Source organism: Neofelis nebulosa, chromosome 9 (assembly GCF_028018385.1).
Source record: "Neofelis nebulosa isolate mNeoNeb1 chromosome 9, mNeoNeb1.pri, whole genome shotgun sequence".
Classification (NCBI taxonomy): Eukaryota; Metazoa; Chordata; class Mammalia; order Carnivora; family Felidae; genus Neofelis; species Neofelis nebulosa.
Genome location: NC_080790.1, coordinates 109,623,695 through 109,641,385, shown reverse-complemented (window position 1 = coordinate 109,641,385; position 17,691 = coordinate 109,623,695).

The following is a 17,691-nucleotide window of genomic DNA, read 5'->3' as shown; positions in this document are numbered from 1 at the left end:
GAGATATAGAATCTGAAGCAGGCTCCAGGCTCTGAGCTGTCAGCACAGATCCCTACACGGGCCTGGAACCCACAGACTGCAAGATCATGGCCTGGGCTGAAATCAGACGCTTAGCTGACTGAGCCACCCAGGGAACCCTATCTGGTTGAGACTTTAAAGCATTTTAAGATGGTTTCAACCAATAATTATGAAATCCCTTGAACCATATGAAAAACTATAAAACCTCATCAAAGAAATAGAGTTATAAAAAAGAACCAGGTGGAAATTACAGAACTGAAAGCACAACCACAAAAAACAAACAAAAACACCCTCACTGGATGGGTTCAGTGGTAGAGTGGAGATGACAAGAGATGGGATCACTGAACTGAGAACTGATCAATCAAATGTACTCAATCTGACAAACATAGAGGAAAGAGACTGGGGGAAGAAAAGGAATCTGTGAAACAGTAATAAAAGATATCAACATGGCTATCACCAGAATCCCAGAAGGAGATGAGCAAGATTGTGGGGCTAAACAAATATTCAAAGAAATAATGGCTGAAAACTTCCATTTGGCAAAAGATGAAAACTACAGATTCAAGGGCTATGTGAACTTGAACTAAGATAAATCTAAAGAAATGCTCATCAAAACAGCATAATTAAACTTCTGGAAACTAACAAAAAAAAATCTTAAGAGCAATCAGAGAGAAATGATGCATGCCTTAATTATAGGCAAACACCAATTCAAATAAGAACAGATTTCGCATCTGAAATCATGGAGGACAGAAGGAGATGGTACAACATTTTCAAGGGCTGAAAGAAAAAAAAACTGGCAGCCATATCTTTCCCAAGCTTGTCCTGTTGTAATTTACCATGGAACATTCTACTCAGATGCATCCTTGTCACCTTAAACAAAATGTATTAAAAAACCAAAGGTATCTTCTTTCCCACAGGCTAATAATACTCCTATTTGATGCATGTAATTCATCAATGGCATTAACATTTGCTAAGTCATTCAGGCTTGAAAAACTTTGGATTCATCATGACTTTTACTTCTAAACATTCCACTGTAGCACACAGTGGTTGTTAAGAACTGAGACCTGGGAGCTCCCCTGCCTGGATATGAATCTTGCTTCCACCATTTATTAGCATTTGTCCTTGGGCATGTTACTTGACCTAACTGTGCCTCAGTTTCCTCATCTGTAAAACAGAAATAACAATCATGTCTAATTCAGGATACTCACATGAATTCAGATTTGTTATGGTATTTAGAATAGCACCCAGCAGGTAGCATTGGTTTTTTGGGGGTGAGGGGTTGCTTAAAAATTGAAATTCTTACATTTGCGTCTTCTTTCTCTTCTCACTGCCATCGCCTGCTCCAAGCTTTCATCTCCTTAAGGACCTCCTTAAAGTTCCTGCTTTCAGCCGTTCCCCACACTGTTGCTACCATATTGGTCTTCCTAAATCTAGTCAACACTGGATCCCATCCCACCTCCCACAGAAACTTCCCAAGGCCCTTAATACCAGCAGGGTGAAGCACAAACCAGGTCCATACTATTCTAACCTAGGTGTTCTGCCCTTTTCTCAGCCCTCAGACCTTATACCCAAGATCCATGGCCTCCAGAATATCCCATCCCTTCTCTAGCCCTGACGGCTCTACCCAACCACTCATTTATACTTTAATCTTACACAGTAGGACCTCCCTGTAGCTATTAACATATATACATCTTCTTTCCCAAAAGAGATGGGAAGTTCCTAAAGGTCAGGGAGCTTCTCTTAGCCGGACTAGACACAGACCAGTCCTGGGTAAATACTGATTATGAAATGAGCTTGTTCTGTAGTCTCCTCTTCTGTTTAGCCTCCTGGTAGAGCCAGCTTGACAACTCTTTCCCTTTCCTGCAACTGAAACCATATAATCTTAAACCAGGAGTAAAGTACAGGGAATAGGAGGTGGCTTTATCCCTTTTGGGAAACATCATGGCTGGAGAGAGAGTCCAGTTGTAGGCATCAGAGGCAACAATGCTGTCCTTAACAAGGAACTCCTCCAGGCCTCATTTCCATCTGCAAAATGAGGACATTAGCAAAGCTCCAAGTCCCTCTCAGGCTCAAACATTCTGTGACAAACCTCCACAAGGGTGGATTCGGGAAACTGATTTTCAAATTGATTGAGCTGTATGGCGTGACTGCATGGAGAGTTAAACTGTTTTTCATAGCAATTTATTTCCTGAGTTTAGCCTATCAGCCAGTATTTATTAAGCACCATTTACTCAACATTTACCCTGTGTTGAATCCTGTGGAGACACAGAGTGGTATCTCACAGGAACCTTGGCTTCAAGGAGTTTATTATATAATCAGAATTTATTATATAATAAAAGCTCACCAAGCTCATGATCTAGCAAATTGCTTTGTTTGTTTACTCACGACTTCTTCTGTAAAATAAAGTTTGACCTGAATCATTACATATAATCCCTATGCAGACTATGTATTCTGTGGGTCATTTCCGTATTATTTTATTTGAAACACATACATATTGTATAGGTACTATATACGCTTAGATATAAGTATATGAGATGTATTGAAAATGTACGTATTTAAAATATCTCCCTTGGCTAGATTTTTTAAAACTTTTTATTAAATCAAATGATATAGATTTTCAAACTTTCACAAAAGTAGAGAGAATTGTGCTATGTGCCCATCACCTAGCTTCAACAGCCATTAGCTTTCTGCCATTCTTTTTCATCAATCTCCTCCACCTGCTTTTTGTGTGTGTGCTAAAGCATTGCAGAAGCTATCAATGGCAAAGGACTTTTTGCTTAATTTCCAGTCTCTCATGGACCACTCAAGCACACAGCTTGTGCTCATGCACATGCAGCTCACCATGCAAGTTCAACAATACCCAGACTGGGCTCTTCCCAGGCCAATGAGACACTAATCCCTGCTTGGATGGCTATGACAACACAAAGTGTTGTAACAGTTTCTAAATACATAGTGTCAATGTCTGCACTTATCACGGACCAATAGCACACAATCTGCAAACTGGCATTGATCCACAGACCACAACTTGAGTAGTACTACACTAGAGTGTTTTTGCTTTTAATTTTTATTTTAAGGAGAGAGAGAGTGTGCGCAAGTGGGGGAGAGGGGCAGAGGGAAAGAGAGAAAGAATCCCAAGCAGTCTCCATGCTCAGCTCAATGCACAGCTCCATCCTATGACCCGGAGACCATGACCTAAGCCGAAATCAAGAATCAGCCATGCAGCTGACTGAACCACCCAGGTGCCCCTACGCTACAATATTTTAAAGCAAATCCAGGGCATTCTTTTATTTCACCTGTGAATTGAACATCTGTCACTAATGGATAAGGACTCAACAAAACAAAACAAAGCATCACATGACCATTAATATTCAGTCCATGTTCAATGTTTCCCAACTTTCTCAAAAATGCCTTCTTACAGCATTTGAATCTGGGTTAAAACAAGGATCTACGATTGCATTTGTATCTTTTTTTATAATTTAATTTTTTAAAGTTTATTCCTTTTGAGAAGGGGGGAGGGGCAGAGAGAGAGGGAGAGAAAAAGGATCCCATGAATCATGAAATCATGAGTTGAAATCAAGAATCAGACGCTTAACCAACTGAGCCACCCAGGCACCCTGCATTTGTATCTCTTAAACCTCTTTCAATCTACACTAGCCTCCCTCTCTCATAAAAACTATTTGGAACTACCATCCAAATAAATTGGTTTATCATTAAATGCAAAAGTTTTCCTGACCTTAATTTTCAAATGGTTTTTTTTCCTGCATTTGTTATAGTGTGAAAGGGCTTTAAAACAAATGAACTCTGCTCTCCCCCTAAAAATCCATAATCTATGCTATGGATTGTTATGACCACCTTTCCCACGCCCCAGACTTGTTTTCATGGCTACAAAATTATTTAGATTACTGCATACACAAAAGTGTCAATCACTCTGTCTTCCCTCTGATTTTCTTTGTCCCCAGTGGGAGACGCTTGTGAACAGTGTTAAGTGAACCATGGATTTTCTTTGCCTTGACATGCCCAAAGCAGTGTTTACCAGATACATTCACCTCTCTGGGGACCTGTGCATACAGGATAGTGGCTTGAGATACTCTTTGATTATTTGATTTGGACCAGATCTGTGGGTTTCAGAGTGGCATCTTTTTCCAGACACACTTTCCCTATCGCTAAGGATGCAGAAACTCAAGTAGCTTTGGTTCTTTACTGGTCAACACTTCACTTAGAATCATAGACTTTGAGGGGTGCCTGGGTGGCTCAGTCAGTTGTGTCTGACTGGCTTGGGTCATGATCTCACAGTTATGAGTTTGAGCCCCACGTCAGGCTCTGTGCTGACAGCCCAGAGCCTGAAGCCCACTACAGATTCTGTCTCCCTCTTTCTGTGCCCCTCCCCTGCTCACACTCTGTCTTTCTCTCTCAAAAATAAACATTAAAAAAATTAAAAAAAAAATCATAGACTTTGAACAGCAAAGGAAACTCAGCAATCATGTAGTCAAGCCCTTTGCAGGGAAGGAGATAAAGACCCCTTTGTCTAGTTATCTAGATATCTAAATGCCCCCTGGACAAGAGTCTCCCAGGTCTCTGACCTCCAGGGGTGACTCTGTATACTAAGAGATATCACTTTCTGTGCAGTCAGAGCTCTGGATTGCACACAACAAAAGTGGACTCTAGCTGCCTTTAGTAGAAGGTTGGCTAATGGGTGGCAAACAGAATTGACCAGAAGTCTGGATAATCAGGTTTTGAAAATGGGCAGCATCTGAGGGAGGATGGGCAGCAGGAACACAGCTGAGGTCATACTTCAGGGACAGACTGGATGGAATGTTCCTAAGTCTGGCCCTGCTGCCACTCTGGCTGTTGGACTAGACTGCAGCTGTGGCCAGGAGCCTAGGTGCCACTGCTGCACTAAATTCTGCACTGTGCCCAAGTCTAAATTAAGCCCTGGGTCGGAACATCTGATTTGCTGAGGCTGGATCATGTGACTGTCCTCTAGCAGTCAGGGATCAGGGAAAGGGCCATCAGGTGTGGCTCCCTTGTATAGTAGGGGGTGAATCCTGCTTCTCACCATTTGCCACATCATAGAGGAAAGGAATTAGGATGCTAAGCATTCCCTGAAAACAGCAAATGGCCCACCCATCTCCCCATGTGGACTTCTGTTAGTATATAGACATAGACAACAGTAGTTATTTTATTTCAACAAAATAGGGAGAGATTTCCTACCCTCCAAAATGGATTACATTGTCAGAGAAACAGCACTTTTCTAAGCACCGAGTTTGTAAAGGCTTTAACCTTACTAAAGAGGTAGGTTAACAGTTTCTTCTGTGCCTTGGTGTTTCAGTGATTGTCTCTTGGCCTAATCTCTGGGCGGGGGGGGGGGGGGGGAAGCCAAAGACCAATCTGTCCACTCGACTTTCACTCAGATGCTCAATGTAATCACAGTGGCTTCCAGGGGCATTAAAACTTCTCCAAGTTCCATTAGTGACTGGACTTGCACTTGAAAGTATCCCATGCTGCTATGTATCAGACTAGGGCAAAGATGAACTGGGACATAGGAGATTTGTTCAGGCAACAGCCAGGATTCTGACTCTGTTCCCTCAGTATTGCTAACAGCTTTCAAATTCCATAATGGGAAGCAGTGGTGTGTGGTTAAGTAATATGAAGCCAGAGCTGACACTGTGACAGCTGTTCCCAAAGGCACAGGATTTCTTTGTTACTAGGAAAAGATGCCCTTGAGTTTTCTGGGCTGAGGTAAGAGTGTTTGGCAGGCCCTATCTTCTCTGCTTTCTGATTGCCTTGACAGATTACAAGATGGAAAATAATGAGCCAGAGGGACCTTCAGAGCATTTGTCCACTGCCTATGTGGCTTAGTTTTAGATCCCCTCAGAAACAGATTCTGGGGCACAAATTCAAGTGCAAGTAGTTTATTTGAGTGGGGGAGTGGGGAACTGAGATGGGAGAAAAGCAAGCCAATAGGTGGTACATTATCAAGCAAGTTGCAACTGTGCACAACTGGAACTCAATCCTACCACAGAACTCAGGGGGCCAGGGCAGAACGCAAGCCTCAGTTATCCTGCACCAGAAGAGAGAGAGAGTGTGGGGGTCTGTAAGCACCAGTTCCCATCAGTCTTTGGTAAAAGGCAGCAACCAGGAAGGCATTAAATCTCCAGCATGTCTGGCCTGCTGTGTGTATGGGCAGAGCAGACCCTGGCCACCCAACAGAGCCCTCCGGTAAAGAGGGCAGATGCTGGCCGTTGGAAGTCAGGCTGGTATACATGCAACGTCAAAGCCCGAGGAGATAGGGCCAGGGCATCTATAGCATCTGCTACTCTGTGTTCTCTCATCCTCCAGACTTGTGGGCAAACTTTCTGTTCCCCACCCATTCAAAGCCCAAAGTAAACTCCCCCAGAATCAAACAGGGGATGCACTTCCTCTGCCACCCCAAACCAAATTTCTAATTGGTACAGATTACTTATTTCACCATTTGCTATTTGGTAGCTCTCCACACATGTCACAGGGTCATTCTGCATCTAGTCCTCTTTAACCCTGCCTGGTAACGTGTTAGCAGCTCACACTGACCATGGCCCTGCAACAACTGAACAAACTTCACAGACTGACCCTTCCATTCAGTGAACATCTTCTTGGATACTTGGTATCACGGCAGTCCACAGCCAATGTACTTTGTGTAGGTCCTCGTCAGGTTTGATGTTTTGGAGAGATTTACAATTTGCTAAACATAATGAGTTTGGGGTGTATAAAGAACTGTGATTCTAGGGGCGCCTGGGTGGCTCAGTCGGCTAAGCGTCCGACTTCGGCTCAGGTCATGATCTCAGTTTGTGCGTTTGAGTCCCACATCGGGCTCTGTGCTGACAGCTCAGAGCCTGGAGCCTGCTTCAAATTCTGTGTCTCCCTCTCTCTCTGCTCCTCCCTGCTCACGCTCGGTCTCTCTCTCCTTCAAAAATAAATAAAAACAGTTTAAAAAAAAATTTTTTTTAAAAACCTGTGATTCGAAAGAATATATGTTGCTCGTTCCTAGGGAAAGAGGTCAGGTTCCTCAGGACTATGAATAGCACTTCCTTCAACTGTGGTTCAGCCAGCTGTGAGCTGGCAACTTGGAAATGTCTGTGAGAAAGGCAAAGACGTCAGGAAAGCAGAAACATTTACTCACTTGTCTGGTGTATGAACATCCTACTGTGGTTTACTGAATGAGTTGAGTTGTAAGACCATCTGAGGCTTGTCATGTGATCTTGTACTAATGAAGCTACCTATATCTTGAAGTAACGGCTTTCTGTTTTTCATCATTTTTTTTCTTTTTTCAATCTGAGTATCAGTCTTTAGTAGAGAATGAGAGATCTCAGAATCAGCTGGCTCTATCGAAAGGACCTTAAAAGATCACGAGGCAGTTTCTCTGCCTTCAGGCAACATCACACTTAAACCATTCCTGACAGGATGCTGCTTCTGTGTGGTCTGAAAACTCTTTGAAAGAAAAGTGGGAGAAATGCCACAGTCTGCCTGTTCTCAATGTCTCTCCTTAATAAACTCTGGGCTTATCTTTGTTTGAACTTTTGCTTCAAGTTTTTAACAAATGTCATGATGATCTCCTAAATCCTACAAAGAGATATTCTGCAAAACATCCCAGTGACCTATGAGCATCCTACGCTAGATGACAGTATATAATTATAGGAAGTCAAAAGTGGTATTTGGGGGAAATTTAGTCTTCTAGAGAATCAGTGAAAAACATGTAGGATTTGCTTTGAAATGCATCAACAAATAAGATGGAATGATGGATGGATAGATGGACAGACAGAAGACACAAGACATAGTAGAGCAAATGTATGGTAAATGTTATATGTATAGTAAAGTAAATGTTAATGGTATAGTAAATGTTAATGGTAAAGTCTAAGCAGTGGGTATAAAGGTCTTATTTGTAAGTTTTTATCAAGTCTTCTGTATGTTTGAAATTTTTCACAACAAAATGTTAGGAAAATATATGCAGGATATATTTTGAGTATTTAAGTGTCTACCCACGTACTTTTATTTATAACTTGGAGATTTAAATAACCACAAACTTTCCTGAAGACAATCTGTTTTCACAATTGAAAATATACTTGAATATAAGAGATAACTTCATTGGCTCCTAAGGGGTAGAACTAATGAAACAATCAACAGATCGTTAATGAGTACCTCCAAATTACTCTGGGAGATATGAATATATAGATATGATTCCCATCTTCAAAATTTTAAATTCATGTTGGGAACATTCTTTTTATATTGATCTATCTAGATATGTATCTCATATACCTAAACTCTTCATTATACCTAATCTATGTCATCTGTATCATCAACACCAGCATTTTTCTGCCCAGATCATAAAATTTACATTTAGACCATCAACATTAGCTATATCAAATATGTCATCCACACCTATGTTTAGACCAATAGCATTTATATCTCCTCTTACATCATCTCCTCTGTCTGTATTTACATATTCTTTACCAACATCTATGTTTGTGTCTATATTACCTACAGCTACACTTTCTTGTTCATCGTCTACATCATCTACATCTATGCTCACATCCACATCAACGTCTACCTCGATTTACATCTACGTTGTCTAAATTGGTGGTTCTCAACCAGAGCCGCTTTGTACCCAGGGGACATTTGGCAACATCCAGAAACATTTTTGATTGTCACAACTCTGGGTGGGAAAGGCGTGCCCCTGGAATCTAGTGAGTAGAGGCCAGAGATGCTGCTAATCATCCTATGATGCACAAGACAGTCCCTGAAAATAAAGAATTATTCAGCCCCAAATGACAATAGTGCTGAGGTTGAGAAACCCTAATCCACATTATCCACATCAACTACATCCATGTTTACAGCTATGCCAATCACATCTACATCTATATTGACATCTACTCTATGTACATCTATATTTATATTGACATCAGCTACATCTGCATTTATATCTGTGTCACTGACAGCTACATCACATCACAGCATCTGCAATATCTACATCAACATCACCTACTTGAACATATACAACATCTACATCTATGTGACATACATCTTTTACTTCTACACCTACCTGTATATCTAACTAGCAGCTCAGAGCTTATTTGTTACATCAGAATGAGAATTTTAATTCTCCCCTCCTCTGGCCACATACAAAAATGTGAGTGGAACAGAGGTCGACCATTACTGATCACACTCCTTAAAGTAGAAGAGGCATGAGCTCTTTACTGGCTTTGTCCTGGCTTCAAAGGACAACTTTGATTTCTGCTAGTAGAAGTCAAAGAGGCTTCCATTTTGAGTTGGACTGAAATGAGAAGTTAAGCTTGTGCCTGATGAATTTCATCCATGCCCTCTCTTTGCTTGCCAGTCTCCAGAATCAGAGGTTCATCTGGTACAGACACCATTGTCTATACCAGGGTGATACAGAATAACTTCTTCTCAAAAGAGCAATCAGTGCTGATAACTTGACATGGTTTGATCACATCTGGTTCAACCTGAACTGATCTTGGTTGGAAAACAAGCAGTTGGGACAAGGGAAACGGCTGATGCTATGTGGTTGAGTGCTTTACCTATAGCAAAATAGTTAAAAGACCTCGGATTCTGGACCAAACTACCAAACTGCACCTCAGGTTGCCACATTCATTTAAGCCTCCTTAGGCATATAAGTGGACTTGTCAGCCAAGACAAAAGTGAAATGATGTTGCTAGGTGAAATTGAGAACATGGGGGATAAGACAAACAACAGCAAATCCCTGTGGCTTCTGTAGCCTGTGACATTTACCAAATAACTTTGCTTCCCTGCGAACCTCTACCTCTTGGAGACCATTATTTTTCCTCCGAGAGTAAGATTGGCCCTGGGCAGAATTTCAAAACAGACTCTCTCCACCGTTTAAAATCCTCAACATTGTAGTGTTTCTAAATTCTCAGAAACATATGAATCCTGGGGACTTGGAAGTAAAAAATCCAAAATTCCTTACTCATTATTATGGATTTATTTAAAAAAAAATATATATATATATATATATATATATATATATATATATATATATATTAAAGTAAACTCTATGCCCAACGTGGGGTTTGATCTCATGACCCCAAGGTCAAGAGTCACATGCTCTACTGACTTAGCCAGGCAGGTACTCCTATTTATTAAAATATTTTTAATAAATGAGAAATATACAGCTTATATATGTAAAAAAAATTGTAGCCCATAACAAATATCCAAACATTATAAAATGCCAGTGAACATAATTGAGTAGTTCTTAAATAATCTAACATTTGAATGTAATCCAGCAATATAGACATCATCACCCAAAAATCACAATTCAAAATCACTAATTTATGGGCTTACTTTGCTTTCAAAAGTTGTTATTTCTTAGGATCTGTATAAAGTATATCATAATAAGTATAAAGGTATTGATATTTATTTTGTTTGCAAGAGTGTCTCTCAGTTAGCAGATAGGACCAGGAACACAGTACACACAGTAACAGCTACACACAGGCAGACCCATCAAACTGTGACTTCTCTGTGACATTCTCCAAAAATGTTTACATTAACCTTCAACTCCTGGGCTCTGGTGGCTCCTGGTCTTTCAGTGGATCCCTTTAGACCAGTCATATCTCTCTGCTCATTGTTAAGCTTTAATTCATACAGGAGAATTGTAATACCTTCTCCTGTTTTCCCAATTTCTATTTGGAGAGTATATAAATTGTCTAAGAAACGCTGGGAAGGAATTCCCTCATGGAAACATTACTTAGCAGCTCCTCAGTGGGTACTACCTCTTGTACCCTCTGACTGCCCAAATCCCCTTTCTACCCGATCCCGCTAAACCTGCCCTTTCTCCTATATCATTTAAGCTTCAAAGATACACACTCCCCACCAGCAAAACTTCAATCCTCTCTGGGTTGGTGTTAGGCTTCAGGAGGGAAGCAATCTGATTGAATGATTTCATCCTGGGATGTGAAGAACTAATATATCTCCCATGGGGGTTAGAAGTGCAATCAAGAGAATGGAAAACTTTCTGCAAGTGTGGGAAAAATAGTACAAGGCGTTCTTTCCAAGGATCACAGAAGCAAATGCTTCCAAGGGACACAAAGGTGATAAACTGTGGGAACTGGGCTAAGAATTAAACCAGAAGTGGTGGAGACTGGGAGTGGCCAAACAGGAGAGTGCAAGCCTCAATTAAAAGTATTCGAATTCAGGGAAGCCTGGGTGGCTCAGTCAGGTAAGTGGTTAAGCGTCTGACTTTGGCTCAGGTCATGATCTCACGGTTTGCGAGTTCGAGCCCCGCGTCAGGCTCTGTGCTGCCAGCTCAGAGCCTGGAGCCTGCTTTGGATTCTGTCTCCCTTTCTTCCTGCCCTTCCCCCACTCTCATTCTGTCTCTCTCCCTCTCAAAAATAAATAAACATTAAAAAAAATAATGAAAATAAAAGTATTCAAATTCAAATATTTAAAACAACCAACTGGTATAAGTCAAACCATCCACTGAGGCCCAGGCTCTACCAGTTTGGGATCTCTGCACTGAATGCTTCAGTGGGGCCTAGTGTTCCTGGGGTAGGTGCACCCTGCATTCGCAGTCACACCTCAAAAGACTGAGGACAGTATTTTCCCAAAGGCTAGAATGCAGAGTCAGTGAAATACAGGCATAGCCTTTTACTAAGTATGGACCTAACGGAAATCAATTCCAGTTGCTAGGCTGACTTCAGCTCTCAACAATTAAAGTCACAGATTAAAAGATCCTAATCAAGCAAGCTCTGTGCTGTCAGCACAGTGCCTGATGTGGTTCTCAATCTCACAACTGTGAGATCATGACCTGAGGTGAAATCAAGAGTCTTACGCTTAACCCAGCCACCCAGGTGCCCCTCTCCCAATTTGCAAACTCTCTCTCTCTCTCTCAAAATAAATAAATAAACATTAAAAATAAATCAATAAAAGATCCTAACCAACCACAATTTGGAAGCAATAATAATTTTCAAAAACCAAGTAGGCAAAATGACATTTTTAATCTTAGACTTTTAATAAATTGAATAATCGTATGAGAATATTATATCTCATATGAAGGCTGTGTTTTTGTAAACGAGGTAATGTATAGAACCCATTATATTCTCCACCATTCAACTATTGCACTTATGTTAGTAAGTTCCCTTTTATTAGATAACTGGTTGACTATCTTTATCAATATACAAGTTCAAACACAATCCTAGTATTATATAACCTAGAAACATTTTTACATGAATCTACTTGAGGTGGGAGGAGAGGGACTCATTGGTAATATAACTGCAATTGTTCAATGTGATCTTCCCTTAAAACGCTGGTGGAATTATTTTTTTAAAGTTCATTTATTTATTTTTGAGAGAGAGAGAGAGTGGGGGAAGGGCAGAAAGAGAGGGAGAGAGAGAATCCCAAGCAGTGTCTGCGCTGTCAGCACAGAGCCTGACATAGGGCTCAAACCCACAAACTGTGAAATCATGACCTGAGCCAAAACCAAGAGTCTGACACTTAACTGACTGAGCCACCCAGGTGCCCCTGGGTTTATTTTTATTTTTAAACCAAAGCTTGTCTAAAGTGTACAAATGTGTAGAATGTTATGTGACTATTGACTGTTTTTCTAGTAGCTAGATCTTTATTTCTTTAAGTTCAAACCATGATGCCAGATAAAAGGCACGATTTGGGGGGAGAAAAGATTCTAACCAATGTAAATGTCAGCTACTTGGATCTCTTCTGACTGTGATGGTGGTTTCCTTCCACATAAAGGGTCTCAGTTCTCTTATAGCATTTTTCTTAGCATGTCTGTATTTAAAATTCCATTTTAAAATGACATCTGGGTCTTTCTACCAGATCAATACTTTTTGCAGTGCAAAAGGTGTTGAACTCTACTCGGATCCTAAAATCTCCTTGCCCTGCTTCCTTGATGTAGATAATGAGGATTTTAATATCTTATCACTGTCTCCATCATTTATGATTGTTGAGATGGTTCTTGCCCACTTGGGAGAGAACATGAAGGTGAGCATTAAAAGCTCGACAAGCTTGTTTTTTGGGGTTTGTTTTGTTTTGTTTTTGAGAGAGAGAGCAAGCATGAGAGGGTGAGAGGGGCAGAGAGAGAGGGAGAAAGAGAGAATCTTAAGCAGGCTCCATACCGAACACAGAGCCCAACACGGGGCTCCATATCACAACTGTGAGATCATGACCTGAGCTGAAATCAAGAGTTGGTTGCTTAACTGGCTGAACCACCCAGGTGCCCCAGACAAGCTTGCTTTTTAAGTCTAAGTTCTGTTATTAATTTCTGTGTACTCTTGTGCAATAACTTGACTTCTCTGAATTTTGATGTTCTTATCTTCAAAACGAGGATAATGAACCCTACCTCATAGGATTATTTTAAGGATTAACAGAAATGATGCTGACCGTAGGAATGGAGGAAGCATATAAAGCCCTCAATAAATGAATGACAACAGTTCTTACTTTTCCTCTCCTTCAGATATCTCGTGCACATCCCACCTCATTCTCTTTGTTCATGTAGTTCTGTATTAGTTTCCCAATATGGTAACCTAGTTCTTAATATGGTAACAGATTACCATAACCTTAGTGGCTTAAGACAACAGGCATTTATTGTCTCACAGTCCTGGAACTAGGAGTCCAAAATCAAGGTGTCAGTAGGGCCATGCCCCCTCTGAATCCTGTAGGGAAGACTCTTTCCTTGCCTCTTCCTACTTCCCAGTGGTTTACAGCAATCTTTGGCACTCCTTAAGTTGTATCTGCCCCACTTCTGTGTCTCTCCTCACATGCCTTCTTCCCAGGTCTTTTCTCTCCATACCCAAATCTCCCTCTCCTATCTCTTGTAAAGAAACCAATCACTGGATTTCAGGCACACCTGAATTCAGTATGACCTCACTGTAACTGAACTAACTACATCTGCAAACACCCTATTTCCAAAATAAAGTTAAATTCTGAGGTTCCATGTGGAAATGAATGGGGGGGGGAACATTATTTCACCCAGTACATTCACTTTGGCACATCCAAATCTCATCCTCTGTGAAGGCCTAGCTCATTTACCATCACCAGAGTCCTTGACTGTGACAGCTGCTATGGCCATCCCATCATGTGAAACCTAGGATCATGTCTGCTCTGTGCCTGCTGGTATGTTCCTGGGTGTTTAGCAACCACCTCTCTTGGGGAAGGGAAGATCTGATATATAGAGGGAGAGAGAGACCAGATATATATAGAAATCATATATACATATGGTTTCTGTGCTGTAATATGCCCACCATGGCTGAGTTCAAGCTGCCAATGTAATGTCAGCCAACTCTCTTGAAATTCCTGAAAATTTAACAATCACCTCTCATGAACCGAACAAGCTAGCTCCAGCATGAGTGGCACAGTGCCTTGTAACTGCTGTTTTGTCTTTAAAGTTATTCATCATCCTATGAAATAATAAGCTTCTCTGGCATATGTTTACTTAAAAGCCAGCTTAAAATCAGCTCTAGTGGAAGCCTTGGGGCCCCCCTGCCAATTGTTGGAATTCTTTATTGGCTCTACTTTATATTTCCTCTAAGGAAGCACTCAGAACCCTGTATTATAGTTATTTATTTGCACCTCTGAACTCCTGAGTTAGGACAAACCTCCTGATAGGCTCGTTGGGGGAAGTTATGGTTTGTCCTAACTGTCCGTGAGTCCCAGCAACTCACACAATGTTAGACTCAGCAGTTGCTCAATGGTCAAATTGAGGGAAAGGGTCAGGGCCTATATCTTGTTTCGTCTTTCTCAGTGCTATGCTCACAGCAGGCACTGAGTGTATCCTTCCCAGAACTAAACAATGTCATTTTAGTGTCCCCAAAAGCAGACCACCTACTCTCCTGTTGGTTGGATGTCCTCCCTAACAATGGTTCCATATCTGGTTATGCATCATTCATTCATTCATTCAACAATATGCACTGAGCAGCCACTATATGCAGGTATTGTTCTGGGTACCAGGAATAGAGTACAAAAGGAAACAGGCCAAGCCTTTGCCATGTGGACACAGTAAATGCAAAGGACCTGAGGCAGAAGGATGCTTGGCATGTTTTAAGAACAACAAAGAAAATAGCATGGCTGGAGCAGAGTGCATGGGGGTGCATGGCAGGAGAAGTGAGAGAGGTAAAGGGAGCCAAATCACAAAAGGCTGGTGGCCAGTGTAAGATTCTGGCTTTGTGCATGAGATGAGAGACCTTGGGGCATTTTGAACAGAGATACGACATGACCTGAATAGACATTTTAGTCTCACTGTCTGCTGCAGTATGGAGGATGGACTATTGAGACAGGGGAGAAGCAGGGAGACCAGTGAGGAGGCCATTCATTTATCTAGCTGAGAGAAGATGGTGATTTCCAGCAGTGGTGGTAGGAGTTAGAGTTGGAAATCAGCAGTTAGATTCTGGACATATTTTAAAGTCTGAGTCTTCAGGATTTTCCAAAATATCAGCTGTTGGATGTAAGAGAAAAGAGGAGTTAAGGGTGATGTTCAGGCTTGTGGCTGAGTACCTGCAAGTATAGAGACATCCTTTAATGGGATGAGGTCCCAAACTCTTATCATACATTAGATAATCTTGGGTTATAGTAGAGGTGGCTCAGGAAGGTCAGAGATGAATCAGAAACAAGACCAGTCACAAGAAGTCAGACTCCAGATTGGGCTCGACCAACAAGAAATGTGGCCTGATGCTGAACTCTGTGCTTCTCTCTTAATAGGGGCAAAGGGAGGTCCAAAGACTCAGGCAACGTTGAGCCCATAGGCACAGGGTAAAGTGTGTTAGCTATGCTCAAGGTTGAGCACAGGTTAAAGCGTGTTACTTGTAGACTGAGAGCAACAGGCAGTCAAAAGACACTTCAAGATCAACACCTCCTTACCCCACTAAGGTTGGGCCAGATGCTGTCAAGGTCTGAGATTAAAAAAAAAAAAAAGACTTGCACCCTCCTTCCAGGAGCTCTGGAAAGTCTTCCAAACCACCAGTGTTCACATAAATGTTCACTTCAGCAGCAGCCCCCGATCCCAAGAATGTTATCATGGGAGCTATTTTTTTTTTATGGTCAGTAAGAGAAGAGTTGGTCCACTGAGTGGGCCTTGATTCACAGGTAATGTATGAGCTGAGGGATCCCAAGAAGGTTCTTAACTGAAGTGGGTTTCTGGGGAACCTCTGCACTGTGGTGAAATTCCACTCATAGACTTCCTCCTCTTGGATGTCTTCAGGGATGAGTTGTTCTTCTTTTCTTTTCTTTTCTTTTCTTTTCTTTTCTTTTCTTTTCTTTTCTTTTCTTTTCTTTTCTTTTCTTTTCTTAAGTAGGCTTCATGCTCAGCACAGAGCCCCACACAAGGTCTGAACTCATGACCCTGAAATCAAGACCTGAGCTAAGATCAAGGATTGGATGCTTAACCAACTGAGCCACCCAGGCGCCCGAGGGACGAATTGTTCTGAAATGTCCCCAGGGGTAATACTGGTTTGGAGTCTCCCAGCATTCATTAGCACTTTGTAATAGAATATTTTGTACAAATTACCTCTTCAATTTTAAATCTGGTATGGTAGGATGTTAATCATGTACTGGAAAGACAGACAAAAGATGGAAGCTGAGCCATGTGAATGCTTACTTACTCTAGAGCAGAATGACAAGAAGACAGAACATGGTGCCTGAGTCAGTTCCCCCTCGCCACCCAAAGTTCTTTTGGTTTTTCTCTTTAATCTGGAGGGATAAGGAGAAATGGAAAAGAGGTATGGAAAGGAGAGGACTGGGGGCCATTGACTGACTTGGCATTTTGATGCCTGCTCTGAGGCTTGAGTTACCTCCAATGTGCCCTTTCCCCCCAAATGAGGAAGTAGCAGCATCCAAGAATGCCACCATGTGGGTTTACCTAGAGCAGGGGTAGGAACTTGTGCATATGATACTCTGCCTCTTATATATTCTTCCTGGGTTTTTTCTCCCTCCACATCCCCACTGTCAAAACAGTGTCCAGAGTATCATAATAAGACAATGAATTATTATGCAAACAAACCATTGCTCTAGATTTTGAAGAATGTTGTCTATCCATTTCATGAAGTCCTTGGGTGAATTCATGAGTTGAAGGATTCAGGTTCACTTTTCAGTGACTAAACCATCTCCCCCGAGGCAACTCCTGTGCTGCTCTGACCTTTCTCCAACATTTTCTTAGGCTATAGATTCAGTGAGGTCTTTTGGATGCCCTTTTATTTCCTCTTCCATCTCCAGGCCAAGAACTGGCCCATGTTCCAGGAGATGCAGGTCCAATGAACTGAGGCTTCTGCTTTAGTGTGCAGGACTTAGGGTACTACTCTGTCCCTCAGGTCATATTCCAGCAAAAGTTCTTTCTCTTTTCCTAAATTAGCTATAAAGTCTGCTTCACTATACTTCTAGGGGGAAAAGACCAAATCCCGTAAATGTTCCAATGCTTATTTTCATACCTGATAGGATAATATGCCTTCTGAAAAACAAAAAGAGTGGCTCATCCATTGGTAATTTATAGTTCCAGGTAGTACCATGTTTATATGGTATTATTATTATTATTATTATCATCATCTTCATCATCATCATCATCATCACTATTTGGTGCTCTTTTCTCTGCCTTATGACTGAGTACAAAAGAAAGAAAAGGCAGCTAGGGGAGAGTGAAAAAGAAGTGAAGAGCAATCCTTTAATAAAACC